This window comes from Neolamprologus brichardi, chromosome 3 (genome assembly GCF_056152115.1).
Source record: "Neolamprologus brichardi isolate AB-2024 chromosome 3, ASM5615211v1, whole genome shotgun sequence".
In the NCBI taxonomy this organism is placed as follows: Eukaryota; Metazoa; Chordata; class Actinopteri; order Cichliformes; family Cichlidae; genus Neolamprologus; species Neolamprologus brichardi.
Genome location: NC_142106.1, coordinates 49,258,520 through 49,282,173, shown reverse-complemented (window position 1 = coordinate 49,282,173; position 23,654 = coordinate 49,258,520). Strand labels below are relative to the sequence as shown.

Genomic DNA, 23,654 nt, shown 5'->3' with positions numbered 1-23,654 from the left:
CCTGTCAAGTATCTGCCATAACTCATAGCAATATGGATAATAATAGATGTATACGGTATTACGAAACGCAGGCTGGTAATGGTCTGCCCGGCTTTTCAGGTGCGCCTGTAATTTACGGACGAGGAACAGTATCTATTTTCTCAAAATTGTTTAGATTTGTAACCCGGTTCATAAAGCGGGGTGTGAGCATCGCAAAAACCTCATTTGAAACCTGCTGTCAAAGGCTTTGCTTCAGATGTTGTCACCTCCTCACTCTCGAATTTGACTCATTCGAACACACCAGAACAGCAAGAGGGCTCGGGGCTGAGCATAATTTCACGTAGACCATTAAAACGTCCTCTGGGTCAGAGGCTGACAGAGTTTAAAAAGCCGAAGAAAACTGTGAAAAAGAGGCAGACTGGTAAAACCGTCAGACGTACAGGACGCAAGTCTAAGCAAGATATTTTCTAAAAAACAACTATGAAACAAACAACAATGTCTTTACTTCACGAACGATCAAGCGAATGCACCTTGAGCGAATTGGATCTGTTTACAGCACCACTGACTCAGTTTTCAATTGAGGACAAATGTTATTCAGAAATTTTACCAGTAACAGCGCTCACAGATCGGGGACCTCTGGAATTTTATGTGCCTGGAAACGGGTTGCATTACCTGGATTTAAATGACACACTGCTGAGTTTAAGGTTGAAAATAACAAACCCAGATGGTAGCGATATTGAAGCGGACGCTAATGTTGGAATTATAAATTACCCTTTAACAGTGGCCTCCCATGGACGAACGTGATAGAGCCTGCCCGAAACTAGGAGAAAAATTGAAACGGGAATGGCATTCAGGGAGGGAAACGTGGGTGTACGGGGCGCGGGAGCCAACCCTGATGCGCGGCCTGTGAAATGCGACCCAAGGGTACTCTGGGAGCCCCGGGGTCCGGAGCTGCCCCGAAGGGGAGCACAAGGGTTAAAATGCGAGCAGCTGCATTTTGTATCATTTACAAACCTTTAAAACCTTCCTTCGGTAACCCAGAAAGAAGAGCTTTACAATAATCAAATGCAAAGGCACAAATGCATGGACAAGTACCTCTGCAGTGTCCAGTGATAAAACTTGCCTGATTTTAGATATGTTCTATGTTCTTTAGGTGATAAAGGGCAGTCATTGTTTTCTCTTCCACATTGGACTCAAAGGAGAGCACCATGTCAAACCACACACCCAAATCTTTACCTTGTCTTTGCAATTTATGACATCAATTTTCAAGGTGAAATTTTGGGACAAGTACTTAAATTTTTGTGGTCCAATGACCATCAAATCGGTCTTATCAGTATTAAGAAGCAGGAAATGATCAGATAACCAGCTACTAATGGCAGATAGACAAGCTTCTAATTTAGACAAGTCAACACAGTTTCAAAGCTGCAGGTCAATAGCATAACAATAAAAGGTTACATTAAAAGAATGTACAAGAACAACAAAAGGCAGCAGATACAAAGAAAACAACAATTTCCCCTCTCAGAGGCTGGAGATGTAGGAATTAAAAGATCAAATAAAATTGCTAAATGTTCTAAAATAGGTAAAAGACAGGTTTCAGTCACAGATAGATTCAGTAGGTACCCCAGGACAACGTCTAGGGTGTAGCCCTTGCATGTTGGCCCAGACACAATTCTGAAATCAACAAGTCAAGAGCCCTTTCTCAAGTACAGACTCGCGTTCTCGGCGAGACCGGACTTGCCGAGAACGCGAGTACGGACTCGCGATTTGTACAATTGGAACACCAGCGTACTTGATGATGTCACAGGTCCGGAGTTTTTACTGCCGTCCCCTCTTAATTTAACTGTGATTAATATGTTATGAAGCTTAACTTTAATCTCAGCCAAACCAATTTACTCAGGAGCAAATAAAATCGGTGCAGCGTCCGCATCACTGCAGCCGCAGCACCAATCTGTTTGTCGATCTCCAGCTCCCTTCTCCCATCACTCGCGAATAGGACCCCGAGATACTTGAATTCCCCCACTTGGGGCAGGAACTCATCCCCGATCCGGAGTGGGCACTCCACCCTTTTCCGGCTGAGAACCATGGCCTCAGAAACATCGGAGCACGTTTGGAAATATATAGAAATATATGATATCTTGATAAACTGAGTAGATATTTGAAGTTTACACAGCTACATCCTCGCCTGAAAATATCTTAAAAGTTTATTTTGTGACCGAGAAAAAGTAATATTTTTTAGCCGCGGTCCTCCGCCATTGCCGCGTTTGAGTTTTGGACGGAATGCATTCTGGGATATTTAGCTGTACCCAGTAGCGGTTTTAGATACGGGCGACACGGGCGGTTGCCCAGGGCGGCATCGTGGTGGGGGGCGGCATCACGGGCATCGGCAAAAAAATCAAAAAAATGCTCGTACTCATGCTGCCCCGACATCAGCCAGCGCATATTGGGAATGTCACAGGCACCGATCAGTTTTCTATCGCCCATTTTCTGGGAGTAAGGGCGCCCTTCGTTTGCGAGGTGCGCCTGCTGCTTGCGGCGCAGAGAGGAGAGGGCGGGGCGGCGGGGGATTTTCTGACCGGCTGGAGCAGCGTCTAATAACCAACTCGCAAAGTAAAACAAAATAAAAACAAACCAATAAACACGAAAACACCCGACATTATGATACAGACTTATAATTTGCACCGATGTTTTTTCGAAATTCTATACACGAAAAGTGAGTGCGAGAGCCCTCGGTGCGCCTGCTCGCTGCCGAAGTCAAAGTAAACTTTATTGTCATCTCCGCTACAGACAGTCCAGTATATAGAGAGACGAGACGACGAGGCTCCAGTTACAGCAGTGCAAATAAACAAACAATATATGTAAGAAGAGTAAGAAAATAAATATACACTTTAGGACTCGGGGTAAAGGGATCAATAACAATTTTAAATTTACAGTTTGATGATTTAAAGTCTCACACACAACCCGTCAAAAGGGGAGGGGGGGGGCTGCTGCTTCCAAATAAAACACATTTCATTCACAATGTTGTAAATCCAAGCCCATTATGTATTCATGATTTGAATCCTGGGTTGTGTGAAATCCCAGAAATAAAGACAAAGTGAATCTGTGAATTAAGGTGTAGGTCTGTTAGGTTATGTTGTGGTGAACCTCGGGTTGGGGGATGAATGTTCATACTGGAGTGCAAAATTAAAACCAATGGAAGATGGAAAAGAAAAGTTCAAAGCCATCATGTCTTCAGTTTAGAAAAAAGAGAAAAGAAGAGGAAGAGAAACAAGCAAAAGATACAGGTAAGCAGATGTGTCATTGGATAATGGCAGGTCATGTATCCTGAAACAATCAGAATCAGAATCAGAATACTTTATTAATCCCTAAGGAAATTATGTGGGTTACAGTTGCTCCAAGAAGAAATGGTAAAAATAGCAACAGTAACAGACTAAACTCCAAACAATACATTATGTTACAGATTTTAATATTAATTAGTCATTGTCAGTTTTTGATTTGTCCTGTTCTCATTGTATGATGGCTGTTTGGTAGCTGTTTGGATACTATGCATACTCTCTCTCTCGTCATATGTGTATATGTGTGTGTACAACAGTTTTATGTTAATGTACAATCCTTAATATGTTTTGTGTGTGTGTGTGTGGGGGGGGGGGGGGGGGGCGGGGGGGGGGGGCGCCAGAGGGAGTGTTCGCCCAGGGCGCCAAACAGGCTAGGACCGCCACTGGCTGTACCAAGTCCACACAAGTCACCACCGATGCATGCTCGATAAAATGGGCAGAGCAAGGACAAATCCGGGAATTTTTCGCGTTCTCGGCTTGATGCGTACTTTGAATTGGAACAGTACTTGGTCTCCATATCACGAGTACATGAGAACGCAAGTATGCACAAGTACGCATATTGAGACAGGGCCAATATATTTAAGTGGATAAAAGGTAACTATAGTTAGAACCACAGGACAGCTTAAAGTCAGGAGCTGGGAGTCAAATGAGGAAAAAAAAATCTATTTGCATTTAAAACAGTCTTTGATGATAGAGGCAACCCCGTCTCCCATCCCAGACAACCTGGGCAATGTTCCAGCAAAGGTGCCACTTCACCAGCGCAAAGCTATGTCTCAGTTAGGAACATAACGTCCAGCTTATTACTTCCCCTCCTATACCTTTGGCATTGCGACGAATAAAACTGCAATGGGTGAGCATGCTCCGATAACATCGGGTCAACCGGAAGAAGGCAGCGCTGTTTGGCGGCAGAAAAAAGTTCTAAACAGCCATGATCGCTAGTGGCAAGGACCTGCCGCATCCAAGTTCTGACTCGCGCGTGCTTCCCAGATCGCACGCCATGTATACGTGCACTTTTTTTAGCGCTTCCAAGGATTCCAGGGTGGATCATGTTGATGCATTTTCTCTGGTACCGACGCCAAATGTACAGAATAATGTTGGCTCAGAGTTTAAAGGTGAAGCTGTTCAAATAACCTTTTATGTTTCTGCCTTATTTTCTTTTAGGATGAAAAACTGCACTTAAATATTTATTACTATTATTTAAAGACGAATATTTTGAAAATTTACTTAAAGTACATTAATCCTAACAATAGAAAGATACCTTGGGTATGTTGATCTCACGTTGTAGTATAGGGCCCAGAAATGTATGACGTTGACACACAGAATAGAGGTCTAGTCACACCAGCTCTTAAAAAGTGAGAAATGTTGATCGGGACAGGGGCAGGGCAAAGCACCAGCAGTTGGGGCGGAACCACATCTAATATTACTAAATCTCAAAAGCTAAAAAAAAACAAAACTCAAGAGGTGTTTAACTATTTTCATTTTTTTAGCCACACTGAAATGATTCCATGTTTGTTGAAAACATGATTACATGCTTTATTTCCCATATGGATAAATGTATTGCTTATCCAATAATGCCACTACTTAGATTGACCTTTGGCCTCACAGTACTTATTTGTTGCTTTGTGGTCATTATACTTGATCAGTTAAAATGATCTGTGTTGCATACACCTCATTTCTTCCACAGGACAACTTCTGTACTGTCCAAGAAGCTGTTTGCTTTGCCCAACTCTCCTCTGCAGTATCCAATCCAAGGTTACACAGTAAAGCCCTTGTCCTCCTCTGTCATACCAGGTGAGACATGAAGAAATACATAGGTAATGAGTAATAAAAGAGATCCTGCCAAATAAGGCACTGCAGCATGTCATATATTATCAAACACAATTTCAGGGTAGCGCTACCATGGTTACAGACAGGAAGGTGGATCTCGGTTTTCACATGTTCAGTCACTTCCTTGATCATTTGCCTTTTTAAATTTTCTTTGTTATATGGTCAATATAACCACTGACATATCTATTTCTTTCCATCATGGGATGCTGTCACAGTGTGGTCATTTTAATTTTAGGTTTACAGCTGCATGCAGGAAAAAGGAGCAGCTACAAGGTTAGTGTCATAAAACAGTTCAGCTTGATAGGCAAATCTCAACAAACTCTGTTAGAATAGTAGAGGTGCAAGATGGGTATCAAATATTTCTCCAAAGGTAGGTCTGTATGTTTCATTTAAAAAAACAGTGAACTTCAAGGCTGCCACTGTAGTATTTCTGCTTGGTAAAACTTTACATTTCCTCATGGTAATTGTGATGACCTTAGAAGCTCTTGGTAACTTTCATTTTAATACTATTATCATAGAGATTTAAAGAAACAAAGATGTTGAATTTGCATTCTTTATGTTGTAGGAATAATTCTTTGTCATTTGCAAATGAAGCCATTTTGGTGTTGAGTTTGAGTTGAAGACAGAAACCCCACCGTAAGCAAAATTGTCAGGCCCTAGATACTTTGCTGAAGATGAGTTGGATATTTAAAGCCAGAGTGTTAGTAATATGAATTTTATAATTTGCTAAATGATTATTAAACCAAAGCTATTTCTCAAATAATATAATTACTTTAATGTATAAAGTCTAACTCAGGACCTATCCAGTTGCCCCACCAGTGCTTTTCTTCATTCATTCTCACTTGAAGTCACTTATTTACATTACCGTAATAACTTTTTTTGGTCTCTGGTTGTCATGTGCTTCCCATGTGGATGGCCCCTAAGCTCTCTTTAGCATTTTGCTAGCTGCATACATAAAGCCCTGCAGTAACATCAGGCCAGGACACTGAGTCTGGTTTTGTGGTTGTAGTCTGGGGCCAGCTTTCAAATATAAGATAATACATCTAAATCAAATACCACAAGAAATTAGGTAAATTAAAAATGAAAACAATTTTCTGTGATTGTATGTAAATTTATATCCAGCATTTACTGTCACTGTGATTAAAATGAATGATGTCACAGATGTCTGTGTAAGTATGAATACTTGGAGTACTTTTTAGTTTATTCAGATTTTTCTATTCTAGGTGGTCTTAAAAGTCTCTAAAGGGATCCTGACCACAGATATTCCACCAGCAGAGGTCACAGTCGAAGGTGAGATTCCACTTCTCATCAGTTTATATACAAATTGGTGACAAAAAAAGCTAGAACTCCTGTACTAAACAAATCTGTTATTTTGTGGAGGTTAATTTGTTGGCTTGATTTGTGTCTGATATATCCTTTAAAAGGATGGGTCACTGCAAATCAGGAACAAATATGTTCTGAGTCATTAACTTTATTCTATGGCAGAACATTTATGTCCTGAAAGTATGAATAGGGCATGGAGGGGTCACTGCATGATATGATGGGTTTGATATGTTATGACATTCACAATCAAACTTCAATCTAAAGAAGACACTGGAATGAAATGTTGTGAAATTGTAATTCACAGGTTCTGGTGAGAAAGAATTGATAATCAAGTCCGGGAGCCTGGAGCTGCTCAATGACGTGCTGGTCAAAGTGTCCTATACTAGCACAGTCTACCATATCAACACTGGAGACCTTGGTCTGCATTGTCTGGGAACTCAGTCTTGTCTTTTAAGCCCAAATCTTCTTTTTAGTGTACAATAAGTATTTTTTCTTTTTCTTTTTTTAGTAACTTTCCAGTTTGAAAACCATAAAGCTGTGTTCGCTATTGCCATCAAGCAGCCTCATGTACCAGTCCTGTATGACATGGGGACAGGTAGGAATCTACTTTTTAAACAAGGGTATTAAAAGAGAGAGAGAGAGAAATGCAGGAAAACCATGAATTTTATGAAGGTTCTTTCACAGTATATGCCAACCCAATTATTTCTTTGGTTTTATTTTGTATCTTACTACTAGTTAGTGGGAATAGTGTGTTGTTAAAATATTAAGTATCCATCCATCCATTCGCTTCCGCTTATCCTTTTCAGGGTCGCGGGGGGCGCTGGAGCCTATCCCAGCTGTCATAGAGCGAGAGGCAGGGTACACCCTGGACAGGGCTAACAGGGCTAACACACAGGGACAGACAACCATTCACACTCACATTCATTCGCACATTCACACCTAGTGACAATTTGGATTATCCAATTAACCTATCCCCACAAGCTGCATGTCTTTGGACGGTGGGAGGAAGCTGGAGTACCTGGAGGGAACCCACGCAAACACGGGGAGAACATGCAAACTCCACACAGAAAGACCCCAGCCTGATGTTGGAATTGAACTCAGGACCTTCTTGCTGTGCGGCAACAGTGCTAACCACCGTGCCACCGTGCTGCCACTTAAAATTTTAAGTATTCTAAGTTAAATTCCCCTTCACAATTTGTTTTTGTTCCTTGTGGATTATTAAATCTATAACTCCTTTGGCTGAGTGCTTAGAAACCAGATGCGAAAAATAATGTGTCCCTAGACTCTGCTTCCTTCACGGTGCCAGTGAGATTAAGCTGGTCCTCGAAGTATTCCTTCCGAAGTATTCTTTCCACTGCCCGACAATGTTCTCAAACGAAGTCAGCAGCGCTCCATCCGCACTATACACAGTGCAGGTAGAGCACTGCCTTCCCCTCCTGAGTCGCCAGAAGGTTTGCCAGAATCTCTTCAAGGTAGTCCGAAAGTCTTTTTCCATGGCCGCTCTGAACTGCTCTCACACTCAAGTTTTTTGCTTCACCCACTGCTCAAGCTGCGTTCCGCTTGGCCTTTCAGGTGCCTCTGGAGTCCCACAGGCTAACCAAGCCCGACACAACTTCAGCCTGGTGGCTCCCTTCACCTCTGGTGTCCACCATTTGGTTCGGGGGTTACCACAACAACAGGCAACAACGACCTTGCTGCAGCACTTCAGTGTAGCGGCTTCAGCAATGAAAAGTTTGCTGTTCAATTTGCACAGTTTGCACAAAACTCATTCTACTCTGTAGCAGATGATCTGTCTTATTTTCTTGAAACATTTTTTTGCTTCTGTCTGTCAGATATCAGCTCTCAAGTTACCATCGCCACAAAGACCTTCCTGCGGTACGAACAGCTGAAGGTCTTGTTGGACAGTATCCGAAAATTCTATAGCACCATAAAAGTTATTGTTGCAGATGACAACTTTGAACCAGAGCACATTACCGGAGAAAACATTACATCATGCCTCCAGCACAGGTATGCATAGACATTTAGAACGTAAGATTGTGTTTTTTGTGGGGGTTTTTATTCATACTGAGTTTTATCAGACATCTTGGACAGAGCAGTATAATTATTGAAGGATTTATTAAAATAGTAAAATATAGGATTTTATGCTTTTTTCTTTTCTAGAATTAGACTTTAAATCACTCATCCCCTAAATATAAGAAGAGTGGAGAGGAAATGCTCAGTGCATCGCATGAAATCATCCAGTAGTCTGAGGGTAGTCAAGTGTGCCTTCATCCAGCCCTACGTGTAAGCTTTTAGAAGAAAAAGTTTGCAGCTTTTAAGATTAGACTCCAGTGTTTTGGATTAGTGATTTTAGGAACTTTCAGAACAATCTGATAATACTGAATTACAATAGTCCAGTCTAGAAGTAATGAATGTCACAAGTGACTACTTACACCTCAGAGGGTAAAGGACCATTAAAACAGACTGTAAAATATGTTTTCATCCTCAGGGCTGGTTTGCAGGCAGAAATCTGGCTGTTTCCCAGGTAACCACCAAGTACTTCCTGTGGGTGGATGATGACTTTTTGTTTACAGAGAAGACAAAGATAGAGAAGCTTGTGGAGATGATGGAGGCGGTCCCTGAACTGGATGTGGTGAGAATGAAATAGCTCATGTTATCTGATTTATGTTTTCTTCTTTAAATAGAACACTAACTGATCTATGTACATAATATATATGTATATATATCCATTTCTGTTAACAGTTGTAAGCACCCCCCCCCCCCCCCCCCCCCAATTTGTTGATCATTTTCATCACTAATGTGATCTAGATTCCTGCTACACTAAATTAACTGCAGAATTCTGTGTTTTTGTCAGATTTTTTTTCTTCTTTAGCTAAATCAGATGTTTGCATTCTAAGTGTGACCTAATACGCCCATTCCACCATCACCACCAAGGCTCATTCCCTTTTGATAAGACTGATCATAAACCTTGCACTTTTACGGGAACAGGAATAACCTTTTGTACAGCATGTAGCATAAAAGCCACAGTCACATGTATTATATTGTAAACAGTGAGCAGGAGGAAGTGGTTGAGAGGTTTAGGTTGTGTTTCAAATATCAGTTGTAAACTGAAGCTGTCATTAAACTTGGAGTTTGTGTTGGACTACAACCCAACTGATCAGCATTATTTGACTATTCCAAGAAGAAAAACAAGTTAGAATAAAGGACTGTTTTTTAAGCTGCATCAAAGTGCAATTTAGCAAGCCAATAAAGTGGCCAATCAGATTTTTTTTTTCTTGTTATTCAGAGTTACAACCAATAACAAGCAAAAGTTAGACACAGTTAGGACCAAGCTTAGCTGAAGACCATTTTATTAAGTCAACTACAGTACAAAAGGTTAGCCACCTCATAAACTAGTTTGCGATAAAGACTTGGTTTTGATTTAAAAAAAACAAACAGAAAAAGAAGTGTTACGGATTCAAATATTGGGAATGGATACAAGAGGAAGACCAAAATAACAACACTGGTCCGGCCGGGTCAAGTCAAACGATGATTTAATGAACACACGCGTGGGAGATGGACACCATACCGCAGACAGCATCAGATCTCAAAATGGTGGAGCCTTGATCAAACTCTTATAGCCTCTAGTGGCCCCCACCTAATCATAAAAGCCTAAACATTCACATTCTTTCTCACACAGCGCCTAAGCTACGACCTTGGCTCCCTGTTTATCTGCTCCTGATGAAATGGGGCAGTATGCTCTGTTCTCTTCTAATCAGACAAATAAGGCGATGACTTTCTGTGAACAATATTTTCTTATAACTCAGCAGTATAATGCATCATAAAACAATATCATCCATTCACAATAAATCAGCAGTCTAATGTAATGCAAATCAATTTACCAAATGTAATAGTTATCACCTTCTTCTAATTCAGGAGAATAATGCAAACTAAAACTACATAATAATTCACAATCTTTACTTAGGGGTCTAACATGGCATAAAGTAATATCATAATCCGACAATTCCCCCTGATGAGCTCTTTAGACTTAAAGAGCTCACTTACACCCTGCAATCCAGTGTTGCCGGGTTCATTTCTCCTTACTCCTTAGGCCCTTTGTCCCCCTGTTGGGTGAACCATATGTGAGATGACCTCTGTGTTTGCGCAGTTCAGATGCAAGAAAAACTTTTATTACAACAACAACAGTAGGTACAGATGATACTCCCATCACTCCCCAGTTCTCCCACAGCTTTATTTCGGTGCTACCTTATACCCTCCAAACGTACTCAGACTAGAACCTCTGTCCGAGGAGCTTTTAACCTTTATTTTATTGCTGTAGGCACCAGTGTCTTCCAGTCGGGTGATCCTCTGCTCTTCTTTCTTCAACATCAGGGGTTAGACAACCCTTCAGTCGTTGCACAGATCAGGGGATTATTCTGCCCCGATTTCAAACAATGATCTGTGTATTCTGGGGTCACCGCTGTGTTTCCCAGAAAAAGGAACAGGAACGTGTCCCCCTTATGACCAACAGCCTCTCGAACGTTGTTGGTGTGGTGTTCCTGGATTTCCTTTAACCCCTTCATGGTTATTGCTGTGTTTATGGGATCCATCCTTTTGAGGTGACTAGCTGGAGCCCAAAATGCCATGACACTTGAACCCAGTTGATGTTTCCGCAGTCACCGTGTCTGTCTCTGCTGCCAAGGATCCTCGTATATCTGTGACCTCGTCTGGTGTCTGTTCCTTCCTCTGTAAGAGACAGAAAACCAAAACACCTCTCTTCCCAGCTCTAACAATCTAATGTTGCTGTCTACTGATCTTTTGGTGATTCAGAATTTGTTTAGAATATTCAGAATGTCCCAAGGACTTATCCTAATTTAGTGTATGTGTGTTTAAGCGTGTTTGCATTTAGCCTGCTGCACTCAAGGCATTTCCTACACTTTATCAGTCCGGACTATCGCCGAACGAAGCTTATGACCTTCAAAAAACCGAGTGCCAACTCATTATAAGCACATTTGCAAGATATGTATAAAAATGATTAAAACCACTCTTTCTAATAAAAGACATAAACAAATTAGCCATTTCTAATTCTACCATGTGTCCATTCAATGAAGCTAGAAAATTAAAAGAAAAGGTTAGTGACCTCATATCTTAGAAAGTATCAGACTTTCTCCTATCCAGTGTCGTTGCTCCAGTCTTGTTATTCTGTGTTAGGGAATGAAACCAATTTAATTGTCATGTTAGATCTGTTCAACTCCTGGCTCCGCCCAGAGCCTGCGTCTTCACAATCGTCTACAAACAAAACCTGTATTATTATGAACTTCACTTCAACATGAACTTGTTGACTACTTTTGACACCTGTAGATAGAAGATTAACATGGGGTTATAACAATCACTGTAATACAAATATTAATATGTCAATAGCTTCAATAAATGTTCAATGCAATGCTTGTTATATGATTCTGATGTAACAATAATGCTGATGCTAAAATAACAGTAAAACACACCCTTTTTATCCCTTACTGACCACAGCAGAGGCCTCTATGTTTTAATTCAGCCATGAATCCAGCTCACCTGATTCATCCCTGAGCCCCACCGGCACTGGCATTTGACAGGGTGGCGCTGCATATTCTTCCTTTAATGTCACTATTTTCAATCTGTTAATTAGAGTTCTTAAACATGAAGTAGACTACGTCCACTACAAGTCAATACAGCTGTGAATGTGGCCAATTATCAATCTATTACCAATCAATAACAAAAAATAGCTTTTATTTTATGCATGCTTTTAGTCAACCATTCACCCACAGGATCTCCAATCCCAGAAAATTCCTTCTCTTCCTTTAATAAGTCTGTCCTCCTTCCATGCCCTGGTAACTGGTCCATCCAGAGCCATATCATCTTGAAATATACATACAACAAGCCAAACCACACCTTGGTCACACCAACCCTTTTCCGCCCTGAAGATGTCCAACGCCATCTTAGTCTGGACTGTCAAAGGTGACTTTAACGCTGACTGTTCCGACAATCCATTTATAACATTTCCTGGTCAGATTAGCCAATCCCTGCACACTGGAATAAACATAATCAACATGATCAACATTTTTCCTGCGTGTTTTTCACCATCTTATTAATTCCAATGGTCCATCCTTATGTGGTTTGCTACATTATGTTTATCTAGAACTCCACTCTGTCTCTAAATGTTTGAAGAATTCTTCATGTTTGGGGTCAAGTTTTAAGAATTTGACCATACGTGAAATTAATAATGTTATCACCCCCATCGGGGCTTACCTTTCCCACTTCTGATGATATTCCTCCCTATTCTTTGCAAGTCCCCAATTTTGGTGGCGAGAAACTGTTGGTGTGGTCAAGTGGGCGCTGTAAAAACAAAAGCTCAGGACAGAACAGTTATCAGTCATGTACTTCATACAAAATTAGCATATATTCAATTTCATATTGATCCTCTGAGTGTAATGGTACATTTTAATTTTAATTTATCAAAGCTAAACACAATAATTTTTCTTTATTTTGCTCTCGTTCTTGTGCAGCACCACATCTCAGCACATGCCCCTGTCGGTTCTATCTTACTTTTCTAAATTATTGACTATTTCAATGGAGAACCTAAATGACGTGGACCAGTGTTTGTCATTACATATCTCTATTTTAAATGTAACAAGTCTATCATTCCCCTGTTATTCATAGACATTAATAGAGGGTTTTTTTTGCTTTTTTCTCTATCAAAATTAATTGGCTTTTTTACAGTGGCCTGCTATGGTTAATAATAACATTTTCAGTCATGAGTGAAATCAAAGCTTCTCTCCATTTTAGCATTTAACATTCCCAACAATATAATGTGATGCATTAATCGAAACACAGCTAATAAAACACAATTTTCTTGATGGAAACATCAGTAACTCAAAATTAGCAACCAAAGGGTTAAGTCTGCAGTTCACACTCATGTGAAGCTACAGCCTCCCCCTTTAGTCTCTGTCCTCCTTCTACTCCTGCAAAAACAAAACAAAGCGAGACAAAACATCCACCCTTCTTTTACAGGCTGGGTGAATTGTTTGTGGGCATTTACTAATCCTAAAGTCGGTACCGTTTTTGTCTCAGTATCAAGTCAGTTTAAACTTTTAGTCGTCAGTCCATCACAGTCCAGTCACATGCATACATTCACACACATTCATACCAGATATTGCTGATAATGGAGTCTCACACGCAACCTATTCGAGGCTCCATCACCAGCAAGATGACGTCATCATTTTAAAGGAAAACAGTTCCTTGTTTCTTTGGACTGGATTGACTCGCTGCAATCCTTTTAGGCTCAGGACTTCTCATGTGATCAATGTCCCATATAAGTGAATTTCTCCAGAGCCCATTATAATCATGGAGAAAAATACTTTGCAACTGTTTTCAGTAAGAATGTTTTATAGCGCTTTAAAGTTCAATCTCTCAGGCCTGGATTAAAGAGCTGATTTGTTAAATCAGGAACTCACAAAATACCAAAATATCACCACCGGTGGATCACTCCTCTCAGATGTTCTTATTTCAGTGCACTGTAACAAAAGCAAAGACAAACGTAACCAATAAAATACTCATATAATAACAAATACTGGGGCCCGTTGGAAACATGTCCAAACATAAAACCATCTTTCTCTCTCTTAGAGAAAGAAAACAATCCAAACCTCACTGATAAAATCAACCTAGTTTTAAGCAAAACCCAAAATCAACAAAACTTCACCAGAAAGTTTTTCTCCGTCCCGGGACAATATTGTGTAGGAATACAGGTACCGTAACTTCTTTTCGCACTGACAAAAACATGTTGGACTTATTTGATTCAATAATGGACACTAGTTACACACAAATGTTTCGCTTTGATAGAAACTTAAACAACTGAGTTAAATCAACACAACCTTTTCATATTCAGTAAACCTGTGCATTTTGAGTTCATATTACACGATTAAGACATGTTCAGATGGAGTAAGTTAAGCTCCTGGAATATTTTAATCCTTCACAATTCTGTCATTTTATTTCAACACTATTCAATAACTTTTATCCAAATTCTACTTGGTCCCTTAAATACTACATGTTGTCTTCATATTGCCTACGGTTCAACAAAGTCTAAATTCTGGTTACCATAAAAATTGAATGGGTCTACAACAACTACCATCCTCCTATCTTTATCCTAATTGCACGAGGGCTGGGAAATAACTCTAAAGTGATAGGTTACGAGGCAGGGTGCACCCCGAACAGGTCACCAGTCTATCACCTAGAAACAAACAACCATTTACACTTACATTCACGGATAATTTAGAATCATCAATTAACCTAACTCTAATAGCTTCATGACTTTTCACTGTGGCAGGAAACCAGAATACCCAGAGAGAAACCACTGCAAACTAGCCAGACTGTGGACTTGCACCCAGGACCTTCTTACTGTGGAGCAACAGCACTCACCAGCATGCCAACAATATAGGAAATACAGGGAAGCTATGATTTCCTGTTGAATTTTGTACAGATCTTTAAAGCCTGAGGCAATTGTGTTAAATACACATGGGATGCTTACGTAAATCCAAGGGCTGGCCCCCTTTTCTTTCTTTTTTTTAAATTTATTTATTTTTTCATGTTTCAGTGTGTTCCTCCTTCAATTAAATCTCAATCACAAAAATGTGGCGCTCCGAAATAAGGCTCACACCGTTAATTCATCATTTTCTCTGTACCACTGCTCCTTATCAGGCTGTGCGAAGCACAGTAAACAATTCAGTCGAGGCCTTGAGCCATAAACAGACATCACTCACAGACATTGTTTTCATAACCAAACTGCTTTAGACCCTGTCCCCTAAATCTACACAAATGCCCTCTGGGTGACATGAAATGCATTTAACCAATTAACAATCAATTACTTCTTGTTGTTGTAACAAATTCTGTATTTGGAGGTTTGTGTGCAGCATTTTGCGTATCAGCATAGCATTTGTTAGTAAAGCATTCTTCATTGCATCAGCGTGTGTGTATCACTCTTCATTGCACAAACATGTGTATGTGTGTATGTGTGTGTGGATCACTTCTCAGTGAATTGAATCAGCATTTCGATTTGTGTGCGTGTGTGTGTGTCATTTCTCAGTCAATCAACGAGTGCATATGTGTTCATATGTGTGTTTCTCTTGATTCTGAGTCAGTGTATGTAGATGTGTGTGTTTGTGTGTGTGTTTGTGTTCATCACTTTCCTGTTCTGGTGTTCTGGGTAAACCATGGCCTGAAGCGTGCTCTGGGGTCCTGCCTCCCCCTTTTCAGTCCGTTTGGGTCCATTGGTGCTGCTGCCCAAAGTTCTCTCCATACTGGTTCTGGCCCCAATTGAGGCATTCCTTTTCTCCAGTGTCCTGCATCTTCTCCTTGTCCAGCTCCTCCTTAACATGACCCTTTTTGCTTCTGTAGGTTCTTCAGGGTTTGCTCCTGTGTTGGAGCTTCTCGTCAGGTTTGACAACCTCCTGCTCCAGCAAGCTCCGGCCTGATTTTAAGTCCTGTATCTGGGACTGCAAGCCTGACTGATGGGTTCGATTAGCAGCCAGCTCCTCCTGAGGCATGCTCAGTTTCTGCTCTGATGTCTTGAGCTCTCACTGAGGGCAGAAACCTCAGAGTCTTTTCCGTACACGTCAGATTGAAGTTTATTGATGTTTTCCTTGCTTTGCTCCACGGCCTTCTGCAGCTCTGCTGTTCGGCTCTTCTCAGAGGTCAGCTCCTGGCTGAGCCCCGACACCTGTGCCTTCAGCTTATGTTCTTCTGCTGCTTTTGTCCAATCTGAGGTGCCTTCTGACCTCAGTTACTCCTCGTGTCTCTGGCACGCCCTTTTTGCTGCCCGATCCTCCGTGTTGGTCCGTCACTGTCCTGCACAGTTTTAATGCAGAGTTGTTAAGGTCAACATTCTTTTGCTCGGCCTCACTTTTCATCCGGGCTTAATAGGCATCTCGTCACAGCTCTGTCAGCTGAAGCTGTCTGGAAATCTCCCCCGTGTAGTGAAACGGGCCTTGGATTTAACGTTCTCCGTCTCCGCTGCATGAGATCGTTTTCCTGCAGCACTGTTGACATTCTCAGGCTGTTGTTGTGAGTCCAGCTGCTGTAGCATTTGGTCAGGGTCACATCAAAGATGGTAGAAGGGAGAGCAAAGATGGTAGAGGGGAGAGCAGGAGTCCAGGTCAGCCTCGGCTTTCCGGGCCGACAAAGCAGCCTGTAATTAAGCATAAAGAGAAAAAACAAAAACAAAACAAAAACAGACGAACAGGAAAATGATGTTGTTTTGGCTGTGTTGTTCAGAGAGGGGCCAGGCCCTGTGTCAGCCTTCTCCCCCCCTTTTTTTTGTTTTTTCTCACTATATAATCAACTCCTAACCCACCAAGTTGACAGGACAACACAGGTACACGTTAAAATTCTTAAGATCATGTTTAATAATTCAAAAAAGGAATTTTTATTTCATTCAATAATCACTTGTATTAATCAATCAGAGGAAAACATGTCACAATTTGACTCTTTTAACCACTAAATTTGTTGTTTCATCACTGGTTGGTCATACCAGTGTCTGTCTTTTTGAAGTCAAGTTGTTGTCCTGCAACCCAGAGAGTTTATTTGTTAGTAGTGGATAAACTTTATCATTTAACAACATGTGTATGTTAAGTTTTGCTGCTTTAACCTTGCTGGAAAATCTTCACGTGTTCATGAATGTAAGCTGTTTCTTCATTGCGTGTGTGTGCGTTTGTGGGTGGGTTATTTTAACTTTTTTCTCAAACAAGGCATTTCTCTAATTGTGTATGTTTTTAATTTTGTTTCCCAAATTTTGATTTCCCACCTTAAATAACATTCCATGTCTTCAGCCAGGAATTAGAGCTTGCTTGTGAGATTCAGGGACACATGGTGCCAAAAACAATTCAGTGAAAAACTTGCCTGAAAATTTCCAGTGATGGTAACCGATAACTGGAGGAGAAGATGTCCTTTAAGCTTCTTTTTCGGGTGGGGACAAAGTGATAGGTCAACCTGTAAAATTTTGAGCCAGAGCTTGGCCTGTGTGTCATCCCAATTTTGTTAATCTATCCTTTTGCTGCTGTACTCAGGTCTCCTGGTTGAGAGAAATCCACCTGTATTAAGAGACTAAAACATTCATTTACTATTTTTCTTACAACATCCATTTGGTTCATCTACCTAAATTTTACTCTCTCTCTTGGTGCATAGTTCACACAGTCAGGCAGTTGCCTTTTATGGGCATGCAAGTTTCCGGTCACTTACCCCCAGCAGCTGCGAAGCCGTCTCTCCCATATCAAAACTCAGCCAAACATCAAACATTCACCGTAGTCATTCAAAACTTTATTTGTAATATTATAATCAGCAAAATCAGCGTTTTAATTACAGGCATGTATCATTGTTTGCAAATCATACTTATAAAACTCAATAACACGCTAAACAGGAAGTCCTCTGTGGGCTTCACAGCAGCCACCTCATTTGCATGTTCACATACTATCTAAAAATAGCTCGCAGCGCTGCAGTGCACTGTCGTCACACACAGCCTCGTTTCACACTCAACTTTCTATTATATTACAAAGACGTCTTATATTTACAATCACTCTCAGGCCTGAAAGTTTTAGCGCCTACACAATTTTGACAAATTTAAGATAACGGGTCCAACCGAAGAAAGTCCAACTTTTTTGTAATCAATTAACCAGTATCAGCCTCTAACTGTATCTGGCCTCATCTCTAAAGTCCCTAACTCAATTTAAAGTGTCCAAAAAAGCGCAGATAAGGAGCCTCTAACTCCTAGCTTGTTCCAGGATGCCCTGTACCCCACAGTCAAGCCAACTGAACTAACCCTGTTCGCCGACAGGTCAAGGTCGCGCGTCCGCGGCCAGGAGGGAGCGTAACCTCCGGGCTATGCGCCTCTTAGTGGCCTCTAACCACCGTTCTCACAAAATTTATAATACTTTTAAACCGCCGTCAACCCTCTAAAACAAGAGTATGACTGACGCAGATGCAACGTTATGGACAATGGAGCCTCTAACTCTCAACATGGCCAACACAGATGCAATCCTTTAGACCAATGGAGCCTCTAACTCACAAACTGACCAATTCCCTATCAAACTACCTGAGCCTCTAACTCAGTATTATTTTACTTTACCTTGAGCCTCTAACTCAGTATTATTTTCCTTTATCTTGAGCCTCTAACTCAGTATTATTTTCCTTTATCTTGAGCCTCTAACTCAGTATTGTAACTTATAAGCTTATTTCAAGTTTCAAAACTCATGAGATTTTTCATCAAAATCAAAACAGGCCTTCACCAGTAATTTCAGTGAGTAGACTTTTAATTTATACAGTCCAATTTGGCACAGTTTGGATTTACATTCAACAGGTTGTGCCTCACCTTTAAATGTGCCGGCTTGCCCACTCACGTCAGACCACTGGCTCGTGCCTGCCCGTTCAACCACCTCGGACCGTCCAAACCTCCAAAACTTCCATCCCAATACCACAGGACGAGCCTCCAAAACTGTCACGGGTTCAAATATTGGGGATGGATACAAGAGGAAAACCAAAAATAACCACACTGGTCCGGCCGGGTCAAGTCAAACGATGATTTAATGAACACACGCGTGGGAGATGGACACCATACAGTAGACAGCATCAGATCTCAAAATGGTGGAGCCTTGATCAAACTCTTATAGCCTCTAGTGGCCCCCACCTAATCATAAAAGCCTAAACATTCACATTCTTTCTCACACAGCGCCTAAGCTACGACCTTGGCTCCCTGTTTATCTGCTCCTGATGAAATGGGGCAGTATGCTCTGTTCTCTTCTAATCAGACAAATAAGGCGATGACTTTCTGTGAACAATATTTTCTTATAACTCAGCAGTATAATGCATCATAAAACAATATCATCCATTCACAATAAATCAGCAGTCTAATGTAATGCAAATCAATTTACCAAATGTAATAGTTATCACCTTCTTCTAATTCAGGAGAATAATGCAAACTAAAACTACATAATAATTCACAATCTTTACTTAGGGGTCTAACATGGCATAAAGTAATATCATAATACGACAGAAGTCACAATTATCTGTTCGGCGTTCATGGCCAGTGTTGGCCAAGTTACTTGAAAATAGTAATTAGTTACTACCAGAGATGGGCAGTAACGCGTTACTTGTAACGCGTTACTGTAATCCGATTACTTTTTTCAAGTAACGAGTAAAGTAAGGGATTACTATTGCAAAAACGGTAATTAGATTACCGTTACTTTCCGTAGGAACGCTGCGTTACTGCGTTACTAAAACCATGATTTTCTTGCGAGAATGTCTCATGACAGTGACGTAAGCGAGTGTGATGTTCGTGACAACAGCTGTGTGCAGATCAACAATGGATCATATATCGAGTGCGGGAGAGAGTATGAGCGTGCAGCGTTTAAAGCGTGGAAGTACTGACCTTATTTTGAGTTTGATTCCGTAAAAAGTGACAAAAACATTAGTGTCCGCTGTGCCTGGGAAGAAAACTTCTTTTTACAGTGGAAAAAACCCCCCCTAAACTTCCAAGCAAGCACCAAGTAGCTATGTCGTAATGAGAAACTCACAGAGAAACTGCGGTATCCTTCCACTGACCGCTGCGGCACACCTGCACCAGGATAAACCTCCGCCTACTCTACTCCTGCTTTACAGGTGAAAATAGAGCAAAAGGACCGCTAGTCTTTGACTTTATTTATTTTCTGCTGTGTTTAAGAATGGTGCATATAATTAAAATTTTGCTTCATGCATAAAGTTAAAAGATTAAAACTAACAAAACAAGTTTTAAAAAAAGACTTTTCCATTTGATTACATTTTGTATGATGGATTATGTAGAAAAAGTAGAATTGGGCTGAAAGATCTATGCTTTATCACCTATTCAGGTTGTAAATCATGTTTTTAAAAAGTAACTAAGTAACTAAGTAACTAAGTAATTAATTACTTTTGAAAATAAGTAATCAGTAAAGTAACGGGATTACTTTTTTGGAGAAGTAATCAGTAATTAATTACTGATTACTTTTTTCAAGTAACTTGACCAACACTGGTTACTACTAATTACTACTCCAAGAAAGTAATCCCATTACTTTACTGATTACTATTTTCAAAAGTAATTAGTTACTTAGTTAGTTTTTAAAAGCGTGATACACAACCTGAATATAAAGCAATAGACCTTTCAGCCCAATTCTCTTTTTTCTGCACAATCCATCATATTTTAATCTTTCATCTCTAATCTCTTTAATATACAAGTAAAACACAGCAGAAAATAAATAAAATCAAAGACTCAGCAGCACTGAGTCCTGTCGCTCTTAAATCTATTTTAACCTGTTTGCAGGAGTTTGAGGGTTTGCCCGTTGTCACAGCAGTCATGTCAGTGGGGTGGTCCGGGGATTTCTCTGTGAATGTCACATTCCTGTGGCAGCGTGCTCAGTGTTTGCTCAGATTTGAAGTTACATTTTTCTCTGTAGAAAGAACTTTTCTTCCCACGCAGAGTAACAGCGGACGCTAATGGTTTTGTCACTTTTTACAGAATCAAACTCAAAGTAATGTCAGTACTTCCACACTTTAAACGCTGCATGGTCGTACTCTCTCCCGCACTCCATATTGTTCATTGTTAATCTGCACACGTCTGTTGCTTCCACGGACATGCACGCTCTTACGTCATTGTCATGAGACACTCTCACAAACAAAATCACAGTTTAGTAACGCAATAACGTGTTAATTACTTTTTTTGCAATAGTAATCCCTTACTTTACTCATTGCTTGAAAAAAAGTAAACATGTTACTGCCCATCTCTGTTCATGACAATATTTATAGCTTGCTTTTCGGTTTCTCTTCTTTTTAGGTTGGTGGGTCAGTAAAAGAGAATCAGTTTTATTTCTCTCTTATCTATGAAGAAGGAGAAGAAACTGAAGGTGGCTGCTTATACAGGAAGTCTAATAAGAAATTACATTCAGTTCCACAATGCTTTTTGGCCAGTGGAGTGGTCAACTTCTTCCTGGCCCGTACAGATGCTGTACAGAGGGTGGGTTTTGACCCTAAGCTACAGTGGATAGCACATTCAGGTAGGTCCAGATTTCAGTTTGGTTTAAAAGCGACAAGAAGGGGGGGGGCTTCCAGTTTTGCTTAGCTATGATAACAAAATGTTTTATTTTAAAATACTTGTTTTTTTTTTAATCTAGAGTTCTTTATGGATGGCCTGGGCTATTTACTTGTTGCCACTTGTGGTGATGTATCCATTGACCATCAACATGTAGCCAGAAGTGCTCGTTATCGCAAGTTCAGAAATCCTAGAAAGAATGACTCAGAATTCAAATTGCAGCTTCATTTCTTCAAAAACCACCTTAAGTGCATCAAATATGCATAGAAGACCTTAAGAGAACATCAGTGAACTGGTTGTAGTTATATACTGCACTTTATTTTACTCAGAGCAATGTTTTCATAGATATTGCTTTGCCTGTAATTGTCAATGTTTCTCATAATCCATTCTACTATACTGTATGCTATAATAAGAAGAATTCAAATTGGATGTTTCCAAATATTCCGAATAAAACCAAATTCAATAAATGTTATGTTGTTGATGAAATAAGGACTTTGAAGTTTGGAAGTCACCATAGCATTTATGCTAGAACAAGTTATTGGTTACTCATTAAGTAATAGTTATAGTGAGTTATAGTTGTTGAGAAGTTATTGTTATAAAGTTACTGGTCACTTTCAGCAACAGGTAAAAACATTACAGAAGAAAATTAGGGGCTATAATTAATTTTCATAAGTTTTTAGTGAAAAATCTGCGCATCTCAACTGTTTTTTGTACAGTAACCTTTACATTAAACTACATAAAACATAAAAAGTTAAATAATATTAAAGCCATGCAAAATGTATTTTCACATTATGAATGTGTTCCAGCTTATAGACCCTCATACTGTGTCTTTGGGGAATCTTACAGTGGAGATAAAATGAAATAAAATGAAGCCCTTTTCATGTGCACTGAATATACTGCCAGTGAGATTTCTAAATGAAGTTCATGTATCTGTATAATTCTTCAAATAATTGTAACCTCTTCTGAGAAAAACCTCTCTAAGTCCTTGGAAAATTTCACAGTTTTAGAGATTCCAAACTTCTCTTACGCTTTAAGAACATATCCTGTTAGAATTTTTAAAGTGTAAATAAATCTAATAAATAAAACTAATAGCATCTAACTATTTCACACTGTGTACACAGCTGTAGTAACTGTAGTAACTGACACAATGAAATAAGTTATGGTTGGTACACAAGCATCCATTGTTTTAATGATCCACAATAGGCTGACAGGTTTAAAGAGAGAAGGCTTTTGAATTTGTGATGGTGTTCTCTTTCTTCTTTTTCAGTTTTTACATGTGAGACATCACTCATCCAAGTGACTTCTTCATACGCTATGTCCAGATGAACAGAATCAACTTTTGGAGATTTATTTTCCTAGATGATTGAGAATGCATCAAGATGATAGATTGATAGGCTCATAGAGAACTTATGGACTTGTGTTCTCAGCCCACCATTGAGCTCAAGTCATCATTTTTTGATTTCCTTAATTTCTGAAATATTCTTCCCTGCAGTGCTATAATTGCAATTCCTAATCGCTTGCTTCAGCAAAAGAAACTCTAATAATAGCCTTTAATCAGATTAATATGGTAGTTGTGCTAAAAGCGAAGGGAAATCAAGTTTCTGTTAGCATCACCATAAATGTGTTTTATTGAGGTCAACATTGTTGTGAGGTTGAGATTTTTGCTTTTCCACTGGACCTTTACTAAAACTTTCTGTGACTTGAGTAATGATTGGCTGATGTTACAGCATCGCTTAAATTTAGGACAAAACACATTCAGACTGAATTATATTAAACTTTATGTTCCCTTTGATAATGTAAATACAATTCATGATATTTTCATGTAATATATATATTAGAGTGTATGATCTTCAAGCAAGAAAAGATGTTTATAGTTCATATATTTGGTTTCTCTCAGCTTTTCATGAAGGTTCACACACAGGAAACTGTCATGAAAGCTGTGTGGGGTGAGGCGGGATAGGTCCAAAAAAGGCAGGACTCAAAGGCAGCTTTATTGCAGGAGTCACAGATTGACATAACAAAACCATGAAGGCACTTGGAAATTAAACTGGGAAACACTAAACTGACAGAACACACAGCTGGAAGGATGATGGAGA

At 40.0% G+C, this 23,654-nt stretch overlaps 1 pseudogene; it reads left to right on the top strand.

The window, feature by feature from the left end:
- The first annotated feature begins 3,998 nt into the window (after positions 1 to 3,998).
- Positions 3,999 to 21,825, top strand: LOC148105442 (beta-1,4 N-acetylgalactosaminyltransferase 2-like; annotated as a pseudogene).
- The last annotated feature ends 1,829 nt before the right edge of the window (positions 21,826 to 23,654 follow it).